We start from the raw sequence: 14634 nt of genomic DNA on the forward strand, positions 1-14634 counted from the left end.
GCACCGATCTGCTGAGCTGGGTCCTGGAAAAGCCAGAAGTAGCTGGTTAGCTGAAAGGCATCACTCACTAAAGTTCCTGAGGAGAAATTATTCTGAGCTGAGGGATGTATTTCCTTTCAAAATACAGGGGAAAGCCAACCTCCTTGTACAGGAGTGGAGGAACGAACAAATCTACTGGCTTGTAGACAGTGGTGATAAGGTGCTTGCTGTCTTTAAAGAAGGGCCAGTGGTGCTCTGTGAAAGGTACCACAGCATGGGTGTGGTAGAAGAACAGCAGGCACTGCTTCTCACCCGGAAAGAGCAAAAGGCCTTTGTTTTTTAACTCCACAAGAATGATTGAAGTTCTGCTCTGCAGAGACTATGGAGAACAGATAGCCTCTTCCACAACTTCATTCCTACTCAGATTCTTGCAAAGGCTAATCCTCTTGCTCTCAGTGGAGCTACTCAGGCGTAACTCTATGTAAAGGTGTTTGCATGGATAGAACCCAGATGCTGTCCTCCTTGGAAAACTACCAATGGCAAAGAAAGGGGAAAGGCAGCCAAGGATAAGGCAGGAACTAGATAAAAGTAGGGCACAGCAAAAGCACTTCTACGTACGTCAGCGTTTTCAGCCAGCACTGCAAGGTACAACTTCACGGCAAGGACCAAGATTAGGGGTTTAATGTACAATTTACAGCCTTTCTATTGTTTCTTCCCAGAACACAAGTACCTTTCTAGAAAAATACATAAAGTATGATCACTTGTAATAACCACAGGAAAGGGAGAAAAGAGAGCTGGCATTCAAGACATAATTGCAGTTTGGAAGAGTATAACTATTCTGGCTGGAATTGTATAAGATTGTAACTGAACAAGCTCACCCTGTACACTCAAAACTGTTATCTGATTTTCTCTAACTAGACCAGACTGTCTAGTATAATAAACTGTCTGGTATAATAAACTATCCTCTTTGGGAAAAAAAAAGAGAGAGAGAAAAGAAGTATTTGTGTACATTTACAGATGGAATTGGTTTTGAAAGGTCACTGTACTGCTGCTATATGCAACAACAAAAATTCCTGGAAGTCTAATATCCTCATTAAATTTGTTCCATGCTGCTCTTTTGCTTCCTGGCCACCAAGGCCTAAAGCAGCTCCAAAGAAGCTTACACAAGTGTCCTCTTCTGCCTCTCGGCTTCAACTGAGCTCTCTCTGTGTGAATATAAGGACAGTCCCTTTGTCTAGAGCCATGGCAATCAGACACCTTCCCTGCTCGTGCACTGGTACCAGTCTGTTTGCTTGCATTCTTCACCACACTGCTGGCCTCCTTTCTCATGTTTTTATTTCCCATAAACACTGCTGCCTCTGCAGTTCCTTTACTGATTTTTTTTTTACCTATAAAGTTCTGCATTTCTACAGAACTGCAAATACTCCTCCATACCATTTATTTCTTCTCTTCCAGAGGACACACCTTCATAGAATCCTACACTAGCTTAGGTTGGAAGGAACCTCAGAGATCACCTACTCTAACCTTCCCACCATGGGCAGGGACACCTCTCAGCTACACTCAGCTGCTCAAGGCCTCATCCAGCCTGGTCTTGGAACATCCCCAGACAGGAGGCAGCCACAGCCTCCCTGGGCAACCTATTCCAGAGTCTCACCACCCTCATACTGAAGAACTTCTTCCTAAGATCCAGTCTAACCCTACTCTCCCTCAGCTTCAAACCATTCCCCCTCGTCCTGTCTCTAGACACCCTCATGTAAAGTTCTTCTGCAGCCTTCCTGTAGGATGCCTCCAGCTATTGGAAGGCAGCCCTAAGGTCCCCCTGGATTCTTCTCTTCCCCAGGCTGAACAATCCCAATCCCTTGGTCTATCCTCACAGCAGAGGTGTTGCATCCTTTGGATCATCTTTGTGGCCTCCTCTGGACTCACTCCAACAGCTCTGTGTCCTTCTTATGCTGGGGACAGTGGAACTTCTTGCTTTGTGCATCATTAGACTAAATACTTCAGCCATGTTTTATGAACCACATGTCTGATAACAAAGAGACAACATAATGTTTCCATTACTAATTTGGAAACTATTTTTTGTCACTGCATCTGCAGTTAGAATTGCAGATGGAGGCACACAGCCTCACTTTCTGGTACTCACTTGAACTGTTTTCTTTTACAACCTTTTTTTCCCTTTCCCCCTACCTCCCATGAAGATTGTTATTATCCCTCAGGGACAACAGGCAAAAGCATGCTGTAATTTCACAGGGCAGTGTACTTCCTTTGCCCCAACATGCCCTTTGTACCTGAGGATACCCAAAGGCTGGTGTAGAAGCTTCTTCTCTGCAGTACATGAGGTACAAATGTAGCAGAGAGCTCTTTGGAGACAAATATAATGGAAATGCCAGAGATCTGACAACCAGTATTTGACAGAAAGTATTGTATCTGTTTTATGAAGTGGAAAACAGGAGTCTGAACAAAATTGAGATGTGCAATGTCACCAACTTCAGCTGAATTTCCAGGAGGAATCAGTAACAATTTTCTAGGCCCTGAGCCAAATGTAATCGTTAGGACTACTTGATAGAGATTATGCAAACAGGATACCAGATGCCCTTTGAACACAGCAAGCTCCCCTGTGGTAGGCATTTAACTTCCTGCTACTGGGTGTTCACAGAAATTGCTGGTTTGTTCTGAATGAAGCAAAGTTCCATTTTCTGGTTTTGTAAGTAACCTCTAATATCTTAGAATGGCTTAGGTTGGAAGGGACCTCAAAGATCATCTACTCCAAAGCTCCCTGCCATGGGCAGGGACACCTCTCAACTAGACTCAGCTGCTCAAGGCCTCATCCAGCCTGGCCTTGAACACCCCCCCAGAGGAGGCATCCACAGCCTCCCTGGGCAGCCTATTCCAGAGGCTCACCACCCTCCTACTGAAGAACTTCCTCAGATCCAGTCTAAAGCTACTCTTCCTCAGCTTCAAATCATTCCCCTTGTTCCTGTCCCTAGACACCCTGATGAAAAGTCCCTCTGCAGCCTTCCTGAAGGATCCCTTCAGCTACTGGAAGGTAGCTCTAAGGTCCCCCTGGAGTCTTCTCTTCTCCAGGCTGAACACCCCCAGCTCCCTCAGCCTGTCCTCATAGCAGAGGTGCTCCAGCCCTTTGGTCATCCTTGTGGACTCCTCTGGACTCACTCCAGCAGCTCTGTGTCCTTCTTATGCTGGGGACACCAGAACTGGACACAGTAGTGGAGGTGGGGTCTCAGCAGAGCAGAGTCAAGGGGCAGAATCCCCTCTCTTGGCCACACTCCTCTGGATGCAGCCCAGGACACAATTTGCCATCTGGGCTGCATGAGGACACTTCCAGCTCATGGTGAGCTTCTCATAATGTATTACTAAAACAAACAATCTGCTTTTGCCCTGGTTCCTTTCTCAGTAATTCACCATTGTCCAAGCAGATACAAATTCACCTTCTCTGACACTTCTGCAAACCCAGGTTTTTGGAGCAGTGAGCAGAAAGATGCTGTGAGAGTACTGCTGTGCCTGCGCTGCTGTCATCTGTGGGCTCCTCACAGCAGTGACACAGAGCAATATGGACAGCAAGTGCAAACACAAAGTTCTAAGCGTGGCTCCAACTCCCCTGTATGACTGGTGAAGCTGAGGGCAGTGTATTGAAGCTTTTTGCTACTGTCACAAGACAAGCAATAGCAGCAGCAAGGATAAAAAACCCAATTCTACCCATCAGCTCTTGCTGCTCATTCTGCTCTAGGCCTGGAACTGGAATTTAGACCCAGACTTTTGTTCCAGCTTGTAATGAATAATTGCAAACACATCTACCCAGAGAGAACTTTTGCAGATGCCCTTTTTGTTCCTTGGGTTTCACACTGAAAACTAAGATGATGTTAATATGGTGGGTTTACTAACGCTCTTCTGGCGCTCATGTTTAGAAAGATGAGTCTTGTGAGCAGCAAGGAAAAGATTTATTAACATGAATAATTAGAAACAACTTCTTATCAGTATCATAAACATATGGTAAAGAAAGAAAAAAACCCTTTCCATCTGCTAAGCCAAACTCTGGTGGGTTTTGGATTTATTCAAAATGAAGCAATTTTAACCAAGATTCAGCTCTTTTGATTCCTGTTTTCAAAGTAAGTTATCAATAAAAAGCATAAATATGCAATGGAAGTGAGAAACCAACATCTTTTGTAGGATTTAACTGCTCCTCCCAAGCAAATTTTTCACTTGTTGGTCAGGACGCATCGAAGAATCACTGTTGTTATTGTACACAGGATCTTGTGGCCTGAGCTCCAACTTTAGAGCAAAGAGCTCCTGAAAATCCTACCCAAGTTGCTGTTTCAGTTTTGCATGAGTTCCTGTACACAGCGAGGCATGTGAGAGACCAGAAACTGCTGCCTAGTGAGAAGAATCATTCTGGTACTTTTTATTAACTTAAGGAATCTATTTTTCTTGAGAAATCAAGTTCACTTTTCTTAAGGAGGTTTGAAAGCTGGAGTTCTTTGTTCTAATTAGAGATCACCTTCATATTATCTGTTGATGCCATCTTAACTGTAAGCAAAACTCAGTCCGGGTACTTATGCTGTGTTTGGTCAACATCTAACATACAGTGATTGCCTTAACAGCCTAAAAAGCAACTCAGAAAGATACAGTAGCTCTTATTTTCATCCAATCTCGTGACAGTTTAAAACTCTAGACTGTTTTGAACATGAAGAATTTGGGTGTTTGTGTAAAATGTTTAATTGTTCCTTAAAGTGGAGAAAGCTGGAGCTTTTCAGCAACGAATTTGTTTCTTTACCCCCTTTTTAGCCCCTGTTACTGCATGAAATTATCTGGTTTTCAAGGTCAGCTTCTAGGTAGCAAACTCTTCTGCTTGGCTTGGCAAACTTCTGTGAGAGGACTGGGACGTGGTAGAAAAAACACTGATTGATCATTCTGCTCGTACCTACTTAGACACCAGAATTTATACAAGTGCTAACAAGGTACTGCAGGTCTCTGTACATGAGGGATAAAAGGACACCACTTGGCTGAGTACTGAAATCCTTTCTGAAAGCAGATTAGAAACTTCTACACCTTCCCAGGAACTCTTAACACCTACAGCTACAGCACGCAAAGCCAGCTTCTGTGACCTAACCCTTAAACTTCTCTGGCCTGATGACGTTTGCTACTTGGACACTTGGAGAACTTGAAACATGCAAGGATTAGACAAAGTCATAGAATGCCTTAGGTTGGAAGGGACCTTAGAGATCATCTACTCCAACCTGCCTGCCATGGGCAGTGACACCTCACAACCAGACTCAGCTGCTCAAGGCCTCATCCAGCCTGGCCTTGAACACCCCCATATTGGCAGGGCTTTAAGTGTCTTTGGAAGGTAGAAACTGTAAACTGTATTTTTATCTTACCATTCTGGCTGTACCTACGTTCTGCAGTTACAGGATCTTTCTGCTGGGCTGGGAGATGATCCTCACTTTATCACGAGTCTGGAAAACAAAAAAGGCATTGGCAAGATTAAAAGAGGCATACCTAGCCTTATGTCTCAGAGTAAAGACATTGTTCTCCCATTTTCCTGTATACCCCACAGACCCATCTTATGTCTCATAAATGAAGACATTTCCCAATCTACCCCACAACTGTTACATAAAAAGTCAACAGAAAACTTTGCAGTAAAATCTTCCGAGTATCTGGATTTTACAGAGAGCTGGGTAAAAAAGAGAACTAAACAGAAGATCTGGACAATGAAATTAATAATCCTTTGGGGCTTATTTTAAACTTGGATAATCTGAAGTTCTCTATCTGCACACAGAAGTAATTATGCTAAAGTTCATTTTCCACAGGCATTCAGCTGTTCGCCCTTGAGATTTATTCGCTGCAAACGTGGGCCAGGACAGCTTGAATGCTTAAGTGTTGGAAGAATAGGATCAGAAAAGGGAAGAACAGCACAAGTATGTGTTTACACATCAGAAACAAGGACAAACCAAGCCCAACTATAAGCCTGAATGTGAGTTCTAGTGGGGACTTTGGAAAGTTTTAGCTGACAAGCAGAACAAGTATTCCTTCTCGGTAAAAGAAAGCCTCTCCCTGGAGGTCTGGAAGCAAAGGGCTTCATACTAGCCTTGCAAACATGATGAATTTCACTCAAATTGAATAAGATGAATTGCAGCTACTCTAAAATGAAAAGAACAACAACCCAGGCCTCCAAGCCCAGAAGGACAAAATGGGGGATTTTTATTTCAAGCCCGTTTCCATAACAATCTTCATTCTTGTCTCTTGTGCACAGGTAGCACCATAGGGCATTTTATTGATTGCTGTATAATAGCTGGCAAAATGATGCATTATTCAGCAAATTGCCACATGCAGTGAAAGGAAACCTTAGGGTTTTACTTCTGAGATCTTACAGGCATATACTTTTGTAAATGTTATAGGCAAGCTGACAAAACACCGAATCACCCCCTTGTAATGTGGCACATACACAAAAGAGAAAGCCACTCATCTTGGTAGCTCAGAACAAACTTCTTCGTACTTGTCAATACTTGTCAGACGTGCAACCCAATCAATTCTTGATGTAGTGATACTATATCAGGGACACGCTTGGATTAGAATGTCACCTGAACAGAAATAGCTTCTGTGTCAGACTGATGTTCCCCATGAGCTTTTATATTTTCTTGCTGTGGGTGATTCACTATAAACTGGCTCCTGCCAGAGCTTTATCCAGCTCGGAGAGCTCAGCAGCCCAGGGACTGAAGCGGTTTTGTGCATGTCGGGCATGTGGTCCATCTAAACTCCAGATCGAGCAGCTTGAACTCTTGCAGGCAACAGATTTGCATGTTGAAACAAAACCTCTTTCTCTCTGACCAAGCCATAAATGATGATAATCTTGTCTCAACTTGAAATCCTTCCCAGTGTGAGGTTTTTTACATATTTAGTCAAAGCTTAGCCTTAGAAGGTGAGCTGGTGAGAACATGTAAGCACCACAGGAAAACACAGTTGGTACAGTCCTGTCACAAAATGAGGTCAATGGCTTTTTGTTCAGTTAAAGCAGCAGAAGTAATGCAGAACATCCTGGGTGAGACAGCCACAGCTCTTGATCACTGTCTGAAATATCTGGCTGCAACTTTCATCCCAGTTTCACCTAGCAGAGGACCCAAACAAGGTTCCATGTGCCCAAAATGCAGCTTAACTTTCTTCAGGATTTAATAGTGGATTTAACAAGAAGCCTTTACCTCTCTCTACAAATATGTCTTGTTTTAAGGTCTGAAACATTTAATTTAAGGACAAAAGCTGCTCTTCAGTTACGTGCCTATGCCTTTAATTAGGCACTGAGTAATTACATTTAGGTCAGTGAAATCACTTTAGGTTTTTCCTGAGGTGTCTAAACTGAGTGTTGTCCTCCTAAAACTTTGGAAGCATATGAAGTGAATTCAGGAATGAGAAGGTACTTGGAAAACACGACTGAAATTTACTAACCCTGTCCATAGAAGGGAAAGAGAGCATCAAGCACAGGTCTACGTTTCTAGAGTTGGAGCAAGCATGCAATTTCACACATGCAGGTATAACTACAGCACTGTTCTATTTTCCCCAACATTTCTTTTTCTTGCCTGGTTTTATCAATAATGGCAAAAGGAATAATAGACATTAATTCATGCTAGGTACTTCATCTCTTAAGTCAATATTCTGTATACTAGAGGGGATGAACATCAAGAGATCAGATGTTAGACTTAAGTAGAACCAAATCCTAGAATGGTTTAGGTTAGAAGGGACCTTAGAGATCATCTACTTCAACCTCCCTGCCATGAGCAGGGACGCCTCTCACTCAGCTGCTCAAGGCTTCATCCAACCTGGCCTTGAACACCCCCTCAGAGGAGGCATCCACAACCTCCCTGGGCAGCCTATTCCAGAGTCTCACCACGCTCACACTGAGGAACTTATTCCTCAGATCCAGTCTAAAGCTACTCTCCCTCAGCTTCAAACCATTCCCCCTTGTCCTGTCCCTACACACCCTCATGAAAAGTCCCTCTGCAGCCTTCCTGTAGGATCCCCTCAGGTATTGCAGGGCAGCTAAAAGGTCCTCCTGGAGTCTTCTCTCCAGGCTGAACAACAGCAGCTCCCTCAGCCTGTCCTCATAGCAGAGATGTGCATTCAATTGGGAAACTAGCTAATATTTTCCTGGTACAAGCCACACTTGTTACTGTATTAACCAGCACATTTGAACACTCTGACCTAGTGTGTAAGATAAAGGAGACCACAGAACACCTTGGAGGAAAAAAACTTATGGAGAGGATGAGTTTGTATGTGGAGGAAATTGAGTCAAATGCTTGAATAATTTAGAATCATAACATGAACAAAAATTAAACACTGGGACTTTAATAACGGTCTGATTAATTTTTTTCCTTAAACTCCAGTTATTAAGATATAGTGCTCCTGGCTACCATATCAGGTGCTGGTAATGAATATTCAGGAACAGTACTTTTACTTCATGAATACAGTTTGTGCTTTCAAAGGATTAATAAAGGATTATCTTTATATACACACACACACATATACATATGCACACATACACACACAAGAGAATGAAAATTGGAACCAAAAAAATGAAGTTGAAGTCTACTCAATAAGTGCTAATGAAATAAAATTCAGTGTAGGAGAAAATATAATTAAGAAGTTCATAAAGTCATATCAGTATGTGTTGGGAAAGTATATGAAAACTGGTTTATGCTTTGTATTCCAATGCCTGGTCTGAAACAAACAAATCAAAGCTGTGCATGAGCTTGATAGCCGAGCGCTGTACTCTATGTCCATTGGTGTACATCTATGTCACTGGTGCACAATGGACAACTTACAGTTGACCCACAGATGTAATGTGACCTCAGCAGAGTACAAAAGGGCAATAAAGAGAACAAATGATCTCGAGGAGGCCAAAAGGTTTCTTTGCATTGCTTTTCTGTAATGAAGGAACCACTGACTCTGAAATCTTTGCAGGGTGACAGGCTTGAAAAGAAGCCATTCTTTTAGACCCAGAGAGAGGAGATCAAAGACCTTGCTAAATTCAACTGCAGCTGACATGGAGGAACCTTACCCTTGGTTTTAAATATGATTTATGCTTCTGCCAATCCTAGTTTGGACTGGAGTCCCATGGCTAGAAGTGATCAAGCCTTTTGTGAGGCCTGCTTTGCTGCTGGTGGGCAGTTGCACACCCAGCTAGCACTGCATTGCTGCAGCATCCCCACTCTGCACCATCCTCAGGCAGAGGCTGTGATATTTCTGAGCTATATCTTACTGCCTGGTCAGCTGGCACAGGTGCTGACTGCTTGGTGGGCAAGGAAAGCAGAAAAGCCTTTGCACTCAGTTTGTAGTTATTCTTTAGTGGAAGAGCAGGAGGCTGCAGGTTATGGAGACAGAGCAGTGCTTCTGCTAAAGCATGAACTAAAGCCTCCTCCAAAGTGCACTGAAAGCCAACTGAATTTTGTGGAAGCTGAACATCAGATCAAAAACTTAAGGCCTCTAACAGCATGATTTCATATGCTGGTGCCTCCTCGAGAAGCCAGGATAAAAATACAGCTACATGAAAAATAAATGAGCAGCTCTTCCTGATTCTGAAACTAGAGAATAGTGACACAAAACCAGAATCAAATGCAGCGATCGCGCTTGTATTCCCAAACAGCAGCACTAATGCCGCCTCTCCCAGCTCCCAAAGACTTGTTAAACAAATGAGCCTTGCAATGTATTTTGCAAGTGAAAGACCCTGGAGTGGGGGAAAGGAAAAAAAAGAAAGAAAAATCCAACACAGAAGACCCTTAACAAAAAAAAAAAGAACCCGAAAGTGTTGCTTGCTCCGAGTTTTATGCTGTAGGGGATTCAGCCTGACCTCATTCCTGCCACAATCACTATTTTCTCTTTTGATCAAACAGCAAATAGTTTGAGATATTCTATCCAAACTAACATTTCAATTCCTGGAAGTCAAGTCAGCCCCTGCAAATCAAGAAGGGACAATACCATGTGTGCACAGACCAGCCAGACTGGGACAGCCTTTTACACCGGCAACAGAACTCTTTAAACTATACCTGATAATCTACATTTCCCCTGAACACCTCAGCCATGCTGGTTAGCCTCACTACAGGCTCCATGGCAGTTTTAGAACCATGCTACACTTCTGCAATCTTCCAGTCTGTTGGACAGGGACCTGATTTTGGTTGCACTCTGCAATGCCCTCAGCAGAACTTTCCTCCTTGTTTTCTTCTTTTTTCTTGCTTGTTATTACTTTTCAAAAGTTAAATAATATATATAAAGTAAATCTTTTGCTCTGAAAAGGGGCGAAAGTGAAAGAAATAAACCTCTTGCCTGAAAGCAAAGCTTAAAGCACGAAGTGCCAGGCACACAACATGTCTCCTGCTGCTGCATTAATGCCGCTTCACGAAATGGCGACTGCCTCTGGAGACAGCTGCCTGCAACCGCTCCCGGCCCTGCAGGAGAACACAAACTCAGCTTTTTGTCCCTTCTAGGTTATTTTGTTGGGGTGGGATTTTTTTATTTATTTTTTTTTTTTAAGCTTTCCTTTTCCTCTCTTTGCACGACTCCCGAGAGCTCTGCGCAAAGCGGTAACCTGACAGCCCGCAGGGAGCGGAGAGCTCTCCTTGTGCAGAGCCAGCCTTTGCCATCCGGCTGCAGCCCTGCGGAGCACCCGGCAGGGACTCTTCCCCACGCTGCTGTGGGGCGGGCTGGGAGACAGCCCGGCTGGGACGGGGGGCTCTGGGCTCCGGCACCCTGTGCTGTGCAAACCAATCTGCTGATGGAGCTGCTATCACCGCGATCTTTGCCTTTCCAGAATTTTCTCCCTCTGCTTCCCAAACATAAAGGGACTTTTGTAGTGAGGCTGGAGCTGGAGCGCTGATGGGCTCCGAGCAGGGAGCCATGTGGTATTTGGTTTCTCGCTGCAGTACATGTTTTTATAATGATGGGGGAAGGGAAGAAGGGAGCTGCTTTTACCAGCATGCCAATAATCTGTTGCAAAAGGACTGGAGCGCTCCGAGCCAATTAGTCCTGCGGTTAACCGTTTCACTGCTGGATAAACCCTCGGATCTCAGGCAGAGCCAGAAAAGGCTGTGTAGGTGTACCCACGGCGTCGAGCTCACTGCAGATCCGTTCAGACCTCCATTTTTCTAGTTCACTGCTTCAAATGCATGAACTGACCACTGCAATTCCCCCCCACCCTGGTCACAGCATCCCAAGGTGGGACAGCTATGTCCAGAACACACATACCACAGCAGTTTTAATACAAGCTGGATGTGTTTCAGGATCTGTGCCAGCCTGTGGTGGAACCATGAAAGCCACCCACAGGAGCTACACTTCTGATAAGGATTTTGGGCAGGTACAAGTCCCTGCCATGTAAATGGCAAACCTATGCTGCCCACAGCAGGGTGAGAAGGGTCCAAGGCATTGCCCTGGCAGAGGAAACCTGGCTGTGTCACTGCAGCATCTCCCAGCAACATTGCTGTGGATGGAAAAACACCTTAAGGTGGGGCAAGTTCTAAGAAAGCAAAGGCATAGTCTGGTCTCCCTCCCACTGGGTATGTCTCCATCATCCCTGAGCTGTACCTAGTCCAAAGAAATACTTTAGACCTCCCTGCACCAGATTTGGTTTTCTAACCTCTTGGCTGCATTAGAACAAGGCTCCAAACATTAGTTCTTTTTAGATTCTGCAGTTTGTCATAAACTTTTAATGCCCAAGCTTACTGTGCACTGCTGAGCACACCAGGGAAGAAGCTGCATGCACCAGTCCCAGCATCCTTCTTTTCCTTCAGGGTCAAGTCTGAGCATGGCCGGGGAGTACAGACAAGCTACTTCTAATGCAGAGCAACAATAACATGCTCTCACTTGACCCACTCAATTGGTAAACCTATCCTTGTGCTGCTTATTCATTCCATGATGTACCTGCAGATACTGGATCAGACTCCCAGGGACACCAGCAAGACCAGAGTTTGCAAAGCAGTATATAGCACCCTGGCATACTGAGAGCAGGCTCTCCACCCCGGCTCAACAGCCCAAGCAGGAAGCAGTTGTATTTGCTTGGGAGGGAACATACAAGTGCTGCAGGTCTGCTTCCAGTCTAAGCAAGCACTGCAGTGTACAGGAAAGGCACGTTCTTACATCTCTAGCATCTCCCATCGATGAAAATGAAGTCAAATCTCCCTGCTTGCCATGGAGAAGGTCCAGTGCACATGGAGTTTTTGTCCCACTGAGTAGAATAGAATAGAATAAAACAGGTTGGAAAAGACTTTTGAGATCATTGAGTCCAACCTATCACCCAACACCATCTAATCAACTAAACCATGGCACCAAGTGCCTCATCCAGGCTCTTCCTAAACACCTCCAGTGATGGTGACTCCACCACCTCCCTGGACAGCACACTCCAATCTCTCTTTCTATGCAGAATTTCTTCCTAACGTCCAGCCTAAACCTCCCCTGGTGCAGCTTGAGACTGTGTCCTCTTGTTCTGTCACTGGTTGCCTGGGAGAAGAGGCCAACCCCCAGCTGGCTACAACCTCCCTTCAGGGAGTTGTAGACAGCAAGAAGGTCTCCCCTGAGCCTCCTCTTCTCCAGGCTAAGCAACCCCAGCTCCCTCAGCCTCTCCTCACAGGGCCGTGCTCCAAACCCCTCCCCAGCTTTGTTGCCCTTCTCTGGACACCTTCCAGCAAGTCAAGGTCTATAGCAAGATGGCACTGTAACCCATCTCACTTTTAAGCTCCAGGGAGAATTCTGACTACACGAAAGTCTAACTTTACATTCAAATTAAAAGCACTGGTGGGGGGGATTATTGCTAAGCATATAGATTATTTAGGCATGTGAGCTGTCAGAGCTCTGGCAATACAAGAGCTCTCTTGTTCCTGTTGCCTTCCACAGCTGCATTTGCTAAATATATCCTAGGCAGAGAACTGCATTTCTCCACCCCTTTCTCAGCCCAATGGGCTTCCACAAACACCACCCTTGGGACATGCAGTCAGGCAGCAGCAATGCCCTAGTTACAGGCATCATGAAGGACAGAAGTGACTAGAAGTACCTGCAACTGGGTGAAATTGTTACATCCTCAGGTTATTTTGAGAGGGAGGGCATGCAGCTGATCAGTACTTCAATGTTCAACACAGGGTGCTTTGTTCTCCAGAAGGAAAAACACCATTTGAACGTCAGAGTCAGCTGCTGGAAGTTATTCCCATAGGATAACTTCCTTGTGGAAGGATCTGGTGGTCTCAGAGCAAACTGATGCAGAATGGTCACTTCTTTTAAAATAAAAAATTAGCCCCTGGCAGATTTAAGGGGGAGCAGTGGTCTGCAGTGCCTTGGGGACTGGCTGGCCCACAAAGAGCCATCCCAGTTTCACCCTCCATCAAGTCAAGCATCTGTGGCATTTTGCCTTACCACCTATCTCCCTCCAGGGAGAGAACAATCTACAGCTGCATTTCCACAGGGCCAAGGTGCTGCCTTCATAACCTTCATTCTGCTCTCTCTGTTTCTCCTATCCCCACCTTGCATCTTTTACTGGCAAGGGCACACACTGGTCTGCCACAATGGAACCTTGGTCCCAGCTGCAGCCTTCAAAAACTGCTACAACCACAGCAACAAAGGAGTTGAAAAGCTGCCCCTTCTTGTGTGGTTAATTCTGTAGTGGATCAAATTCTGGAAGAAAAGAAGATTGATCTTGGTGGCTTCCCTCACTTCCAAGCTGTGAGCCAGCAGGGATTTTGCCCCTCCTGGTCCCTGCTGCTTCTTTTCCTCACAGTTCCCTATTTTCTTCAACACCTCCCAACTCCTCTAGCAGCAAAGCACATTTGACAGAATCTGGTCAATTTTTCAAGCTCTCTCGTTTTAAGAAGTCAGGAGGAGTAGGCTGCATCTTGCAGCCGAACCTCATAGGAGGGAGACTTAGATATCTCATGCACAACCTTAATCCATAGGATTTTGTAGGTAGTTTTCCTTGTACTCTCAATACTCAGAGCTTATCAGGCATTCAAATCGTATCTGCAGCCCTAGAACATTTTGGCAACAAAAGGAACCCACATTCATTTGGATGTGATTATGCAGTCACACGAGTCACATGCTCGCCGTGGCAGAAACACCCTGAGCTTTTGGGAATAACTGGCAGACTTCAATTGAAGTGTCAAAACCTCCCCAGGAACGAAAGCTATCTGTTATATAAGGGAAAAAAACCCCACCACACCCCCCAATAAATCTGTTTTAGATGTCAGATTGCAGCAGAGCAAAACAGCACCCTGTGTGTGTATAAAGTCTTTTAATATTCCTTGTTTTCAACCTAGCCGCTGTTAAAGAGTCTAAACTCATACTCCAGCATCCACATAAAGCAGGGAACTTATTTTTCCAAGGCAGTGATATCGTCTGAGGTATTTAAAACCTTCAGAAATCAGAGAATTGGTACATAAGATGGCTACAGGTCCTGGCATTTCGTCAGAGCTGAAAGGTAGGAAAGCTAGAAAATTGTGCTGGGTTTGCGGTGGGGTTTTGGTGTCTTTCCTGCACCTTCTTCCCTTCTCTGCTTTTCTTGCCTTCCTGAAACAAGCTGTCCTCAAAGACTGATCTAATTTTGTCTTTGGAAACTGGCACTGTCTTAATTAGCAGAGTTGCTGTAGAACTGTGCCCTGCTGCACCCATTGTGCGCTG

The sequence above is a fragment of the Dryobates pubescens genome, chromosome 17, assembly GCF_014839835.1.
Source record: "Dryobates pubescens isolate bDryPub1 chromosome 17, bDryPub1.pri, whole genome shotgun sequence".
NCBI classification, from domain to species: Eukaryota; Metazoa; Chordata; class Aves; order Piciformes; family Picidae; genus Dryobates; species Dryobates pubescens.